The following is a 14,634-nucleotide window of genomic DNA, read 5'->3' as shown; positions in this document are numbered from 1 at the left end:
AGAAGCTGATTGGCTGCCATGTGCAGCTGCACCAGATTTTGCACTCTCCAGTTTTGGTAAATCCACCCCAAAGTTTTCTTGTACTCCAGAAGTTACACTGCAGAAAGTTTCCTGCCTCCAGCAGTGATGAAGGGAATGGGATGGATGGCATGGTGGAGGGTCTGATCATACCTCCCTGTGTACATAGAGCACCATTACAGGATGTGGGGGGGAGATAAGTGACAAGGGGAGGAAGTCCCATCTGTACACTGATGCCATCACACAGTGACATGAAGCCTGGCCTGATCACAGCATTGCTTCACTTAGGCGGGCAACCAGCACACAACTCCTCCCTTCCTCCATCTCCTCCCCCTCCCTCCCTCCTCTACACATCCCAGCCTGCTGCTGCTGAGCCCAGGGAGCACACAGAGTGGAGTGCCCGGGGAGGATCGGTATCCTGCACACAGGTAGGTGGCCATCCATCCACTGATTTATCAGGATCTGGATTGCTGCTGACACTGGCACTGGAGGGGCTGCCTCTGACTTCTCTATAGAAGTGTTGGATACACATGACAGCTTGTGATCGGGATGGGGTGATCACTGTTCTGATCAGGGCAATGGGGACACATGTGATGATCAGCCAGCCCTCCCCATGGGGCAGACACACTGTGCCCTAGACTCCACACTGGGCTCCTGCCACATCGTGCTGGGATGGCAAGTTTGCTGGTCGCTGTCTGCGATCACAAGTTCGTCTGCTCAGCCCATCTACTATTGACATATCTGTGTGAAGAGCATCTGCCCCCTGGATTGCTCAGATAGGATGATCGCAGTGTGTATGCCCGATCACTGACAGCAATGTCCAAAACAGCAACGTGGGCAAGTGTGCTCTGACATAATGGTCAGCGATCCTGCATTGTGACCAATCAGATCGTATTATTATTATTGGGTACAGAGCTGTCATTGTGTATACCAGACCCCTCTGCATCACACTGCTGCTGCCATCCACATGGAGGTTTGTATGGGATTGTGATCAAAGCAATCTGCAACCCATGATTGGGTGATGGACAGCTGGTGTGTCAATCGTCCAGAGATGACTGATGGACAGGGCTGATCAATTTAGACATACTTTTGATTGTTTATTGACAATCCGTGAGAAATACTGGGGAGTGTAGTGGTTCAAAATTAATTAAGACTTCTTTCACGTTGATCACTAGTTCAGGACTTTTGGTGCGCTTTCAGAAAACGCACCGAAACCGCACAATCTAATGGAAGTCTTTAAGCATGGGCTATGCGGAAAAATGTGGGGTACACTGTGCTGCACCCACACTTGAGGAAACCACAGCGGATCAAGTCCTAAAACTCCAGAATACCAACGCTAGTTGGCCAGTGTATTCGTTTTCAGCATAATTCACATTGTGCGTTGTGGTATAGGCTGCTTTGTGCATTGTGGTGACACGGTGTTGCAATGCATGGAAACACACCTGTTCAGGGGCAGACTGACCATTTGGAAACTTGGGCACTGCCCGAGGGCCCAGGGTCAGTAGGGGGCCCCATGAGATGTCCCTGGTACCTTTTTCATAGGCTTTTTTGAGTTTGGGCAAGGACACAGGGGCCCCATGATCCCCTATTGCCCTGGGGCCCCATGAGTTGTCAGTCCATCCCTGCACCTGTTCTATATGTGGTGTCACTTGTTGTGTATTGCACCCCAATGCGTTGTACATTATAGCCCAACACACAACAGCACACCTCAACGCATATACTGTGCACTGTGTTAGAAATAATCCATTGTGGTGTTTTGGCAACCCATCATCCACCCCTTCTCTTCTACTTCATGCAATCAAAGAGCGCCTTGTATTTATTGGAAAAAAAAAAGGCAATCTGTAGATGGTGGTAGTGCCAAGCAAGTGACCCCCTGTGTGCAGTGGGGCAGACGCTCAGTGAAGGACCCAGAAAATACAACTGTCACTGTAGGGGCACTAATTTATTTATTTATTACAGGTACTTATATAGCGCCATCAATTTACGCAGCGCTTTACATATATTGTACATTCACATCCAGGGGCGGACTGACCATTTGGAAACTCGGGCACTGCCGAAGGGCCCGGGGTCAGTAGGGGGACCCATGAGATGCCCCTGGTACCTTTTTCATAGGCTTTTTTGAGTTTGGGCAAGGACACAGGGGCCCCATGATCCCCTATTGCCCGGGGGCCCCATGAGTTGTCAGTCAGCCCCTGTTCACATCAGTCCCTAACCCTCAAGGGGCGTCCAATCTAAGGTAATTACTACAGTGACTAATTAGTAAAGTGAATGTCAGCTTCCTCGGTAGGCGCCCCAGGTTTCAGACATAGACCAATCCATATATGACATCAAGCCTGGGTTCACACTTATGTGGTGCGGCATATCCAGGGGTGTATTTACCACAATGCACTTGCCTAGAGTGGCATTTTTCAGGGGGGCAGCACCTTCCCCTAGAACAGTGGTTCTCAACCTTCCTAAAGCCGTGACCCTTTAATACAGTTCCTCATGTTGTGGTGACCCCCAACCATAAAATTATTTACCCAGTAATTATAATTCATGAGTGTCGTTTTACCTCCAATACTGCTGCTTTCAACACAGTAGCTGCTTTTAACAGAGTAGCTGCTTTCAACACAGCAGCTGCTTTCTACACAGTAGCTGCTCTTTACACATCGGAAATGTGTTTTCTGATGGTCTTACGGGACCCCTGTGAAAGGGTCGTTCGACCCCCAGGTTGAGAACCACTGCCCTAGAAGAAGAGATGAAAGAAGTGACGTGCACCATGGGAACCAGGTGGGATCCAAGAGAGTCTACGGGATGTTTGATGGTGTATGTAGAGCCCGACTCTTGTTCCCGGGGATGTCCAGAGCTGTGAAGATGAGTGTCTCTCTATCGCCGGGGGGGGGGGGGGGGGTAGTGGAAGGCTCTCCCAGGTGGGTGCAGGGGTGTTGTTGGTCAATGTCATTCTCTCTCTGCAGGAGGGGGAAGGGGGGGTTGTTTTGGTCGATGTCCGTGTGGGTAGATGATTTTTGTGTTGCCTAGGGCAGCACAGAACCTAAATACACCACTGGGCATATCGTATGTGATTTGCACAGGAACCGCACCACATTCCTGTGCAAATCACATGCAATGAATGTCAACTTCCTCGGTAGGCCCCCCAGGTATGAGGCACGGACCAATCCATATGTGACAAGCCTGGGTTCACACTTGTGTGGTGCGGTATATCGCATGTGATTCGCACAGGAACGGCACTGCATTCCTGTGCAAATCACATGCAAATTCTGTGCGATTTGAGCCATACATTTTATATGGCTGAAATCGTACCACATTTGCGCCAAGGTGCAGGACCCATTTTTGGTCCCCATTAGATTTGGATCGCATGGGTATTCACACCTATGCGATCCAATTCTGCACATCGCACCACGTTTTCGCACCACGTTTTGTGGACCGATTCTGGGGTGTTGTTAACATACACACCCGCAGCGGTTCACATTAACGGGGTGCGATTGTGAAGTGGTGAGGAATTCGCACAGAAACTGCTGCAAACTCTGCACCACATCAGTGTGAACCCAGGCTTAAGGATAAGTTCACCTTTATATAAAAAACAATAAATGCATATATTTTTGCAGGTAAAAAAATGTGTATTTATTATTTTTTGTTGTAGGAGCCTGTAAACCATTGCACTAGAGATCAGATCGCTGGTGCCATGCAGGTCTCTTGCAGACTTGTCAGTATATCTGCTTGCTTGTACGGGATGTATGAGCAGTGGTGTCCCGAGGCAGGTGCGGGGGGTGCACGCCTCCAGGGTGTCGCCTACCGCACGGACCCGCTCCACGAAAAGGTAAGTTGTAAAGCAAGCGGACGATCCCCGCAGGATGGATGGGATCTGCAGATTGGGGAGCATGATGGATCGGAGCCCCTTAGGTATGAGATATGTATACTTACATTGTGCCAAGCTGGACCCATCCATGTATGCATGTATGATATTTAGATCATGCATAGAGTTCAGTTTTAACCTGTTGTGGATGCAGTTCAGTAACGCACACTTGTTATGCTACACTTTAATGTGCGACCAATATAAGTATGCAATAAACAACATACCTGGACTTCACCATGACACACACAGGGCAATTCAATAAAGCCTTACACCCCGGTCCCATCAAACCTGACTTTGAAAGCGTGGGGCTCACAGCGAAGTCGCATGATTTCAAAGTCGGGTTAACTGCTGATTTCAGGTGCGATTTGCAAGACAGATGTCTATGCCAATCGCACCAAAAGTAGTACACGTGCTACTTTGGAAATGACGCTGTAATTGCAGACATTATGGTGCGACTTGGCATGCGATTTGCAAATCGCATACCAATTGGCATTCAGTGTGACTGGGGTTTAAAGGGCACTTTTTCTAGCAGTAGTTCCCTTTAGAACTACCTGTGCATGATTCAGGCAAGCATTTGTGCCAGTTTTGGTACCATTACCAACAGGTAGACCTTGCACTTGGTCTGACTGCCACTTGCAGTAACGTACAGCTTGAATGTTACAAATCCATCACAATCCGCTGACAGCAACTTCCAAGGAATTTAATGGATGGTGGTTTCAGATGGTTCTGCAGTGACTCAATGGGCTGCTTTGTTGTTCAGCACCTATCTATCTATTCAGTCGTATCCGACCCTTCCATGGACCGTCACTTGTTTTTCCATGAATTCTCTTAGCAATTATTTTTACAGGGTAGGTTGCCAGGTCTTTCCCCAACCCCTACCATGCAGGAGATCCCACATGGCCAGGGATGAAACTAGGACAATTTAGATAGGAGCCAATTAACCTACCAGCATGTCTATGGAGTGTGGGAGGAAACCAGAGCATCTGGAGGAAACCCATGCAAGCACAGGGAGAATATGCAAACTCCATGCAGGAGGTGCCATGGTCAGGAATCGAACCCATGACCCATTTACTGCAAGGCAGATGTGCTAACCACTAAGCCACTGTGCTGCCCTCAGCACCTATAGAGGGAGCATAATGTCTGAAGCAGGACAGTTCTTACCCTAGGCCAGTGGTGGCGAACCCGTGGCACGCGTGCCACAGCCGGCACGCCGAGCCTTATCTGTGGGCACGCCAGGAGAATCCAGCGGCGCGCTGTCTTCCCGGCTGTAGTGTGCGTGACAGCCGGGTCCCAAGTGCGCATGCACAAGAAGCAGTGCTCCTTGTGAATGGTAAGGCGGTACCTGGGACACATGACAGATCCCAGAAGCCGCCGGACCAATCACAAAGCGCAGCGCTTCTCGCGCATGCGCACTGGGCATCCGGCTGTCCGACGAGCGCCCACACTACAGAAGCCGGGAAGACAGCGCGCCGCTGGATCGAGGAACAGGTAAGATAAAAAAAAAAAACTCTGCGGAAGTAAGAGCGGGTACCTGTCAAATTCAGGTACCCGCTCCCCCTCCCTCCCCAAAGGTCAGCAGTCATCCCTGTGCTGTCCGCAGTCTCTGGTCATCCCTGTGCTGTCCGCAGTCTCTGGTCATCCCTGTGCTGTGTCCCCAGTCTCTGGTCATCCCTGTGCTGTGTCCCCAGTCTCTGGTCATCCCTGTGCTGTGTCCCCAGTCTCTGGTCATCCCTGTGCTGTGTCCCCAGTCTCTGGTCATCCCTGTGCTGTGTCCCCAGTCTCTGGTCATCCCTGTGCTGTGTCCCCAGTCTCTGGTCATCCCTGTGCTGTGTCCCCAGTCTCTGGTCATCCCTGTGCTGTGTCCCCAGTCTCTGGTCATCCCTGTGCTGTGTCCCCAGTCTCTGGTCATCCCTGTGCTGTGTCCCCAGTCTCTGGTCATCCCTGTGCTGTGTCCCCAGTCTCTGGTCATCCCTGTGCTGTGTCCCCAGTCTCTGGTCATCCCTGTGCTGTGTCCCCAGTCTCTGGTCATCCCTGTGCTGTGTCCCCAGTCTCTGGTCATCCCTGTGCTGTGTCCCCAGTCTCTGGTCATCCCTGTGCTGTGTCCCCAGTCTCTGGTCATCCCTGTGCTGTGTCCCCAGTCTCTGGTCATCCCTGTGCTGTGTCCCCAGTCTCTGGTCATCCCTGTGCTGTGTCCCCAGTCTCTGGTCATCCCTGTGCTGTGTCCCCAGTCTCTGGTCATCCCTGTGCTGTGTCCCCAGTCTCTGGTCATCCCTGTGCTGTGTCCCCAGTCTCTGGTCATCCCTGTGCTGTGTCCCCAGTCTCTGGTCATCCCTGTGCTGTGTCCCCAGTCTCTGGTCATCCCTGTGCTGTGTCCCCAGTCTCTGGTCATCCCTGTGCTGTGTCCCCAGTCTCTGGTCATCCCTGTGCTGTGTCCCCAGTCTCTGGTCATCCCTGTGCTGTGTCCCCAGTCTCTGGTCATCCCTGTGCTGTGTCCCCAGTCTCTGGTCATCCCTGTGCTGTGTCCGCAGTCTCTGGTCATCCCTGTGCTGTGTCCGCAGTCTCTGGTCATCTCCTGTACTGTGTCCGCAGTCTCTGGTCATCTCCTGTACTGTGTCCGCAGTCTCTGGTCATCCCTGTACTGTGTCCGCAGTCTCTGGTCATCCCTGTACTGTGTCCGCAGTCTCTGGTCATCCCTGTACTGTGTCCGCAGTCTCTGGTCATCCCTGTACTGTGTCCGCAGTCTCTGGTCATCCCTGTACTGTGTCCGCAGTCTCTGGTCATCCCTGTACTGTGTCCGCAGTCTCTGGTCATCCCTGTACTGTTAATTAGTTTGCACTACTGTACGAGTTTTTTTTTTCTAAACCAAAAGCTCGATATTCAGGTTTCATTGCAGTGTTGGCACTTTGAAAGAAATAAGTTGGTTTTGGGTTGCAGTTTGGGCACTCGGGCTCAAAAAGGTTCGCCATCACTGCCCTAGGCACTCACATTAAAGCATTTTCTGCAGCGTTTTGCAGAAACACAATACAGTCCATTTAACATGATTTCCTATGGGACATGTTCACATCTCTGCATTTTCACCCGGTGCGGTTTTTGGAAAGGGTCAGGGGCTTTTTTGAAGGCAAAAAGTTGCATTTTTGGTTCTATAGACTTCAATGGAATCGCTGCAGAAAAGCATGTATTGCATTTTTTATATGTTTTTGGCGTGTTTTGCATTTTAAATCTGCCAAGCAACAAGAAAAAGAAAAAAAAAAAGCGTAAAAAATGCAGGTACAAAAACGCAACGCAAAACACAATGCAGAAACGGCTCAAACGCAACCTGCATAGGTGTGAACCTAGTCCTAAGACTAGTTTTTTTGCGGTGCGTTTTGTCACTTTTTTTTTCTTTTTCCCTAAGGAATGTTGCATATTTTTTGAAAGGTACAGCCAATCATGACAAAAAGACATTGGTAAATTACTCTGTTCATATTGATGAGTTTGAGTTTTGACAGGAGCACATCATTCGGTCAAAATCACATCTTTTGTATTGCGGTAATGCACATTGTGTTCCTTGATGCCATGCAATATGATTTCTCCTGAATGGTATCTCCTGAATTGCATTACATGAAATGGGTCTAGACTGATTTTGGACACTCAAAAAGAAATTAGTTGCCTTAATAGAATGCACTGCACAAAATGTAAATGGACTCTTAGCCAAGGTTTACACCTTTTGCGTCTGGATTTTCATGTTATTTTGTGCGTTTTTCATGCATTGTTTGTGCACTGCCATTGAAGTCTATGGGCCAAAACTGTGCATTGATGCACCAAAAGTATTTTTCATGATGTTCAGAACCAAAAAGTGAAGGTGTGAACAAAATAATGGAAATCCTCTTTGCTTGCGTTGTCAGGTAACACATTTTAAATCGCAATGGTATGAACAGGGACCTAAACTTGCAAATTATTTCAGGGTTGTGTTGACTCACTGTAGACCCTTCTTTCTATTTCTTGTATGGGTTAGGAATAGTTGCCATTTTGTTAGGAGTAACAATTTTGTGAGCGCTTGTACCGAAATAAAAACTGTTTGTTGGTGGAATTGAACATCTTATTGAGGGGGTACTGGGGGGCACTGGCCAAAGAAGACATTTGCTGAATGATTGATTCCAATGAATGATTAATTGATACTGCCTCGCGACATGGCAAACTTCAATCACAGAGGCACCAGCTCAGTGGGCACCAACAATTTGCCCTCTTTGAAGCTCAGTAAGCTCTGACATGACTCTATATTACTAGCTGTGAACACAGTGAATGGCCAAAGTGAGGCTTCCCACCTGTTAGCTAGGTGTCTCATCACACAGCGGAAGCAAAAGATTGTTACATCACTTCTGCTTTTAACGCAAAACATGTCACTTTCACACCTGCAAATCATGTAGTGTTTCAATTTTTTTTGCTTAACCCCTGTAGGTTTATAATTATCTGATATTTAATGGAAAGTAAATATGAGTTTGATATTATCAGATATACAGGTACTTCTGATATGTATCATAATCCTGTAGTGTTTCCATTTTTTGAGTATTGAAATATGGGGCAGCACAGTGGCCAAATGGTTAGCCCTTCTGCCTGGCAGTACTAGGGTCATCCATTCGAAACCCAACATTCGCACCACCTGCCTGGAGTTTGCATGTTCTCCCTGTGCCTGCGTGGGTTTCCTCCAGGTACTCCGGTTTCCTGTAACACTCCAAAGACATGCTGGTAGGTTCATTGGCTCTTTGACAAAATTGGCCCTAGTATGTGTATGTATGAATGTCAGTTAGGGGCCTTAGATTGTACGCCCCTTGAGGGGTAGGGACTGATGTGAATGTACAATATATGTATAATATATATGTGTGTGTATATGTATACATACTGCCGTCTGGCAGTACTAGGGTCCTTGGTTCGAATCCCAACCACGGCACCACCTGCCTGGAGTTTGCATGTTCTCCCTGTTCCCTCATGGGTTTCCTCCGGGTACTCCGGTTTCCTTGCACACTACAAAAGACATGCTAGTAGGTTCATTGGCTCTTGGCTAAAATTGGCCCTAGTATGTGTATGTATGAATGTGAGTTAGGGACCTTAGATTGTACACCCCTTGAGGGTTAGGGACTGATGTGAATGTACAATATATATGTGTAGAGCGCTGCGTAAATTGACGGTGCTATATAAGTACCTAAAATAAATAAAATAAATAACTATATATATAATGTAAAGCACTGCATAAAATTGACGGCGCAATATAAGTACCTGAAATAAATAACTATATATATGTATATAATGTAAAGCACAGCATAAAATTGACGGCACAATATAAGTACCTGTAATAGATAAATAAATGGGTGTTTCCATTGCAGACTTCTTTTCAGAAGGTGTAGACACCAGGACTGTCAAACTAATACTTACTCCATCACCTAGTGAGTCCCTGACCTGGAACAAGCACGTGGTCTGTGAAGTCTGAACTCCTTGTCTTGCATGCTTGTATTTTCAAAAAATAAATTGGCATTGGCAGTCCCCATATTGTGATCCTCACGGGGTTTCTCTAAATAGAACAAGTGGGCTCTAGTGCTTGTTTGCAAATGCTTGGCATTTAACTACGCTATAAATTTTAAAGGCCCTTCAAATAGGAAGTAGAACTTTTTAACTTGATCCCTCTTTGTCACGTACTGTCTTGCTTCTGTAACTGTCAAATATTTCCGCTTATGCAGTAGTGTGCTCAGGATGTTTTTGCCAGCTACACATGTGGTTTCTGTATTCAGATTTCCAGTGATGACTATTCAAGTGATCCCACACAAAGCACGGCAAAGACATTTTGATGCTTAAAGCATAATTACATATTTTGCTGGCAGGTTTTTTTTTTTGGAGAATTGTGGAGTTGTTTTGTGAGCTGGTATGTGGAACAGGTGTTTTTGGCGTGTGGAGCTGTAAAGCTGACAGCAAGATGTGGAAATGTATACGTCTTTTATTGTTCTGTTGTGCAGATCAGTGAGAGCTTCTCACTGCTGTAACAAAAGTTTAGGTATTGGCTGTATACAGAATGGACATCTGTTCTATGATGTGGAAGGAGTAGCAGCAATACACCGAGGAAGCATGTTCATTTGGGGGCTTATTCACACTGTACTATTGCAAAATGCTACAATGCATGCGCACATAATCCTAATCAATGATGAGCTGCGCCATGTTCAGACTAGGATCTGAACCCACGGAGGTGAGCCATCATCTGCATGGGCTGTTAATCTGCGGCAAAGGCATTTCCCACTCCGCAGCCACACGTGCATTATTATTATTATACAGGATTTATATAGCGCCAACAGTTTGCTCAGCGCTTTACAATATAACGGGAGACAATACAGCAACAATACAGTTCAATACAAGAGGGATAGGAGGGCCCTGCTCCTTGGAGCTTACAATGTAGAAGGGAGGGGCTGGTGGTACAAAAGGTTATAACTGTGAAGGATGAACTGGTAGGAAGAGTAGAAGATTCCATTATTCGCTGACGGCAGGATAGGCTTCCCTGAAGAGATAGGCGATCTCTGAAAACCTAAAAGTGAGCAGAGTAGGTGACAATCTGATACATTGGGGTAGAGAGTTCCATAGGATAGGGGAAGCTCTGGAGATGAGCATGGGAGGAGGAGACAAGGGAGCTAGAGAGCAGGAGGTCGTGCAAGGAGCAGAGAGTACGGTTTGGGTGATATTTAGAGACAAGATCGGTGATGTAATTTGGGGCAGAGTTATAAATGTCTTTAAATGTTATTGTTAATGAATGGAATTGTATCCGTTGGGCAATGTGCATGTCCCTTGTATACATGCAACTATGGAGTAGGGGATGCCCCGGCCGTAAATGATTAGCTCAGTAAAGGTGACTAGCTGGCTCACATACGTGGGTGTGGATCCTAGACCTCACATGCCCAAGCTCATCATAGTTCTAATGTTATATTAAAAAAAAGAACAAATAAAAAAAAAATATAGTTTTGCAGTATAATTTGAATAACATGATCTGTCCGTCTATTTTCCATTTCACAGCAATGTGGGGTGTGTAGAATAGCGTGGTAGTGTGTTTTACTACGTTGCAATGCACATTGAAAACTGCTAATAAAATTTAGCTAGATCACAAGTGCACAGGTAAGAATGGGCCCTTAGGGTACTGTTACCCAGGGGCGGACTGACAACTCATGGGGCCCCCGGGCAATAGGGGATCATGGGGCCCCTGTGTCCTCATCTACACTCAAATCACACCCAAAAAAAGCCTATGAAAGGTACCAGGGACATCTCATGGGGCCCCCTACTGACCCCGGGCCCTCGGGCAGTGCCCGAGTTCCCCAATGGTCAGTCCGCCCCTGCTGTTACCCTTACAGTTTGGGAGATGGAAAAACACACAGTTTGGCTGCATTTCTACCACCCTGCAACTGCCTTCCCTAAAGTGTTTCTAAGGCTGGCCATACATTTATACAATTTTCTTGAGAATTGTTCTTTAGATTTACCACAAATCATATAATATGAGGTTAAACCTAAACAACACTTTCAATTGTATCCAATTAGGCAGGCCCTTGCAAAAGTGTATAGTGTATGGCCAGCCTAAAAGTAATTTTTTTTTTTTTGTAAAATAACAAACATGTCTATACTTACCTGCTCAGTGTAGTGGTTTTGCAGAGAGCAGTCTGGATCCTCCTTTTCTCAGGTCCCCCTCAGGCTCTTCTGGCTTCTCCATTTTGTCAGGTGCCCCCATAGCAAGCAGCTTGCTATGGGGGCACCCGCTGCTCCGTGTGTCCATTCACCGTGTGTTTGGCCCTGTCCCTCTTCATTGGCTGACTGGTTTTGATTGACAGCCAATGGCTCCCGCTTGCTGTCTCAGCCAATGAGGAGGCAGAGACCCAGGACAGCCGAGGCTGTCGTGCACCACATCACTGGATTTCAATGGGGCTCAGTTAAGTATTGAGGGAGCAGGGGGACACTGCTGCACACAGAAGGTTTTTTACCTTCGTGCATAGAATGCACGAAGGTAAAAAACCATCAGCCTTTACAATTGCTTTAAGCTGGCCATAGACTGACTGAAATGCATCCAGTTCACTGGGGATCAGCGAAATTTTAATCAGTTTGTGGCCATCTCTGTTGTCTGATCGACTTCTATTGAAAGGGTATGTCGAAAACATTTTTTTCGATCACGGTCTGCAGCCGCTGATCAGTGCATTCTGACAGCAGCGGGTGCCGCTGTCAGAATGCATTACCCCTAAAATGTAGTTTCCTGCATTCGGCTCGTTTGGGGATTTATTTTGTTCAGCCACCTGGCTGAAGGGAGAAAAGTACCAGCCTGAGGCCAGCTTTAAGCTGCAAAAGGCAACTGAATGTGGGTGTACACATGCTGCGACTGTGATTCTATGGCATGTTTGAAGTGAATGGGGCCATGCCACAGCTGCATTCTAAGCTTTTAGGCTCCATGTACACTGCAGCTGATAAACTGGCGTTCAGGAGCTTTTCTGCGTTTTTTTCAGCAGCCCCTGAATTCTGCCTAATGTTTTCCTATGTGTCCATGTACACTATGCTGTTTATAGTTGTTTACAGACAGCTGAGTTTACAGTCGTTTTTTTTTAACACACCAAGCTTGCATTCAGGAGTAGATTTTATCAGCGTTTCAAATGCCAAATGCTTGTAAACGTGGCTAACCGCGTTTATAAGCGTTTGCGTTTAGAAGCATTTTTTAACTGTTCCATATCCAGATGCTGTCCAGAGCCTTTTTTCATCATCAGAAATGCATGCAAAGCCTTTTCCATGTATTCAAATGGACCCAGTACACCAGCGCAGTCAGGTCCAGGTTTTGCGTGAAGGAAAAAATGGTAGAATGTGCCGCATTATGCTCATGATGGGATCCATAGTGAATACAACCAGAAACGATAGGTAATCTCAACACATACTGCTCTCTCTGTTTCTGCTCTCTCAATTTCTCTCAAAATGTCTGAAATAGTTAATTTTTTACTGTTTTTCAGTGCATTCTGGGCACTTTGGAAGGTCTCCTGATGTTATTTTTAAAAAACACTTCTAAACACAAGCGCGCATAAATGCTGTATGCAAACGCGGCTAAACAGACTTTTTTGAACCTATGTTTTCCAGCAGTCAGTCTCCATCATTCAGAAGTGTTTTCCAAATGTCCCGTGTACATGAGCCCTTAGAGGTTAAAACAGGAGGTGAATAAGCAATCCGGCTCCATGAGCACGGGGCGTTTTGATAACGCTGGTAACGTTAGCTGTGTAAAGTCACGTTAAAAACGTGCGTGTTTTAGCGTTTTTGCATTAGCGTTTGGGCTGCGATTAGCGGTGTTTTTCCACGCTTGTGTTTTTTAGCGTCTTTTTTTTACCAACAAAAACATTTTGGGGGTTCAAAAAAAGTCCAAAAACGCCGGTTTGCGGCGTTGTACCGCGTTTTTCAGCATTAGAGCGTTTTTACAGCTAAACGACTTCTCTAGAAACCCACTAGTTCTGGGTTTTTATTTCCAGCCAAAAAACGTTGATTACAGTCTATGTGTGCATGGACACATAGGATAACATGCTGGGGAGGGTTTAGTAGCTGTAGAAAAAAATGTCAAAAGCCAAAAACAGCCGCTGTAAAAATGTCCAGTGTGCATGAGGGTTTAGACTTTCAAAAATAGGTAGTGAATTAGTCAACAGTAAGTCCTGGTTCATATTACAATGCGGTGCAGGAAACCTGTATTCTATGTGTATTTCCCACACTGCATTCAAAACACAACCCCTTTGCGATCTGCAGCAGGTGTCAGTGTTCAGTTAACGACTCCCCAAATGCAGGTTGTAAATGCAGTGTCAGTGTATGTGCCTGCACCAGATCGCGTGGAACAAAAATACCATGTGATCTGGTTGCAGTGTCTTTCCAAAAGTAATGCATGCACTACTTTTGGTGTGATGCAGTGCAATTTGATCCCGTTCAAAATGAATGGGTTCAAGCTGCACCACACTGAACCGCATGTCAATCAAACAGCAACTGGCAGCACATTCATGTGATTCATATTCTGAACTGGAACTGAGTGGATTCAAACATGCTTGGAACAAACGTAGATCTATAATCAGAAAAAAATGCATAAATTAAGTAAAAAAAAATGGGGCAGACTTGATTTCTTTCTGTCCTCACTTGTCTGTTTCTATAACTACTCCTCACCGCCTGTCAAACACCCTCCTGAAAAGCGATTCCCTGCAGATTGTCTAAACAAGTCCTATGAATGCTGATGCTTCCTCTTGCAGTCTAGGTTCTGCTGTACAGGAGGCTGATATTATCAGATATACAGGGCTTCTGATATGTATCATAATCGTGTAATGTTTCCATTTTTTGAGTATTGAAATATGGGGCAGCACAGTGGCTAAATAGTTAGCACTTCCACCTGGCAGTACTAGGGTCATTGGTTCGAATCCCAGCCATGGCACCACCTGCCTGTAGTTTGCATGTTCTCCCTGTGCCTGTGTGGGTTTCCTCTGGGTACTCCAGTTTCCTCCCACACTCCTAAGACATGCTGGTAGGTGAATTGGGTCCTTTCTAAATTGGCCTTGTATATGTATGTATGATTGTGAGTTAGATTGCAAGCCCCTTGAGGGTTAGGGACTGATGGGAATGTAAAATATATACATATAAAGCACTGCATAAATTGATGGGGCCATATAAGTACCTGTAATAAATAAATAATGAATGTATTTATAACTTTTTTAATGAATACATATCTGAAATAAATGGTGGTTGTTTATATATGCTTGAAGTTCAGCAAA

The 14,634-nt window shown here is 46.3% G+C and overlaps 1 protein-coding gene across 2 annotated transcripts in view; it reads left to right on the top strand.

Annotated features, from left to right (window-relative positions):
• The first annotated feature begins 298 nt into the window (after positions 1–298).
• Positions 299–14,634, top strand: part of ELMO1 (engulfment and cell motility 1) — a 533,930-nt gene continuing 519,594 nt past the window's right edge. For both annotated transcript variants that reach the window (XM_089687036.1, XM_089687028.1), the window contains exon 1: positions 299–446. The gene's annotated coding sequence lies outside the window, so the exon portion shown is untranslated. The remainder of the gene's footprint in view (positions 447–14,634) is intronic.

This window comes from Staurois parvus, unplaced genomic scaffold (assembly GCF_062004578.1).
Source record: "Staurois parvus isolate SC_StPar_1 unplaced genomic scaffold, SC_StPar_1.0 ptg000020l, whole genome shotgun sequence".
Classification (NCBI taxonomy): Eukaryota; Metazoa; Chordata; class Amphibia; order Anura; family Ranidae; genus Staurois; species Staurois parvus.
The sequence above is the reverse complement of the archived record's forward strand: the minus strand, read 5'-3'. Positions and strand labels throughout refer to the sequence as shown.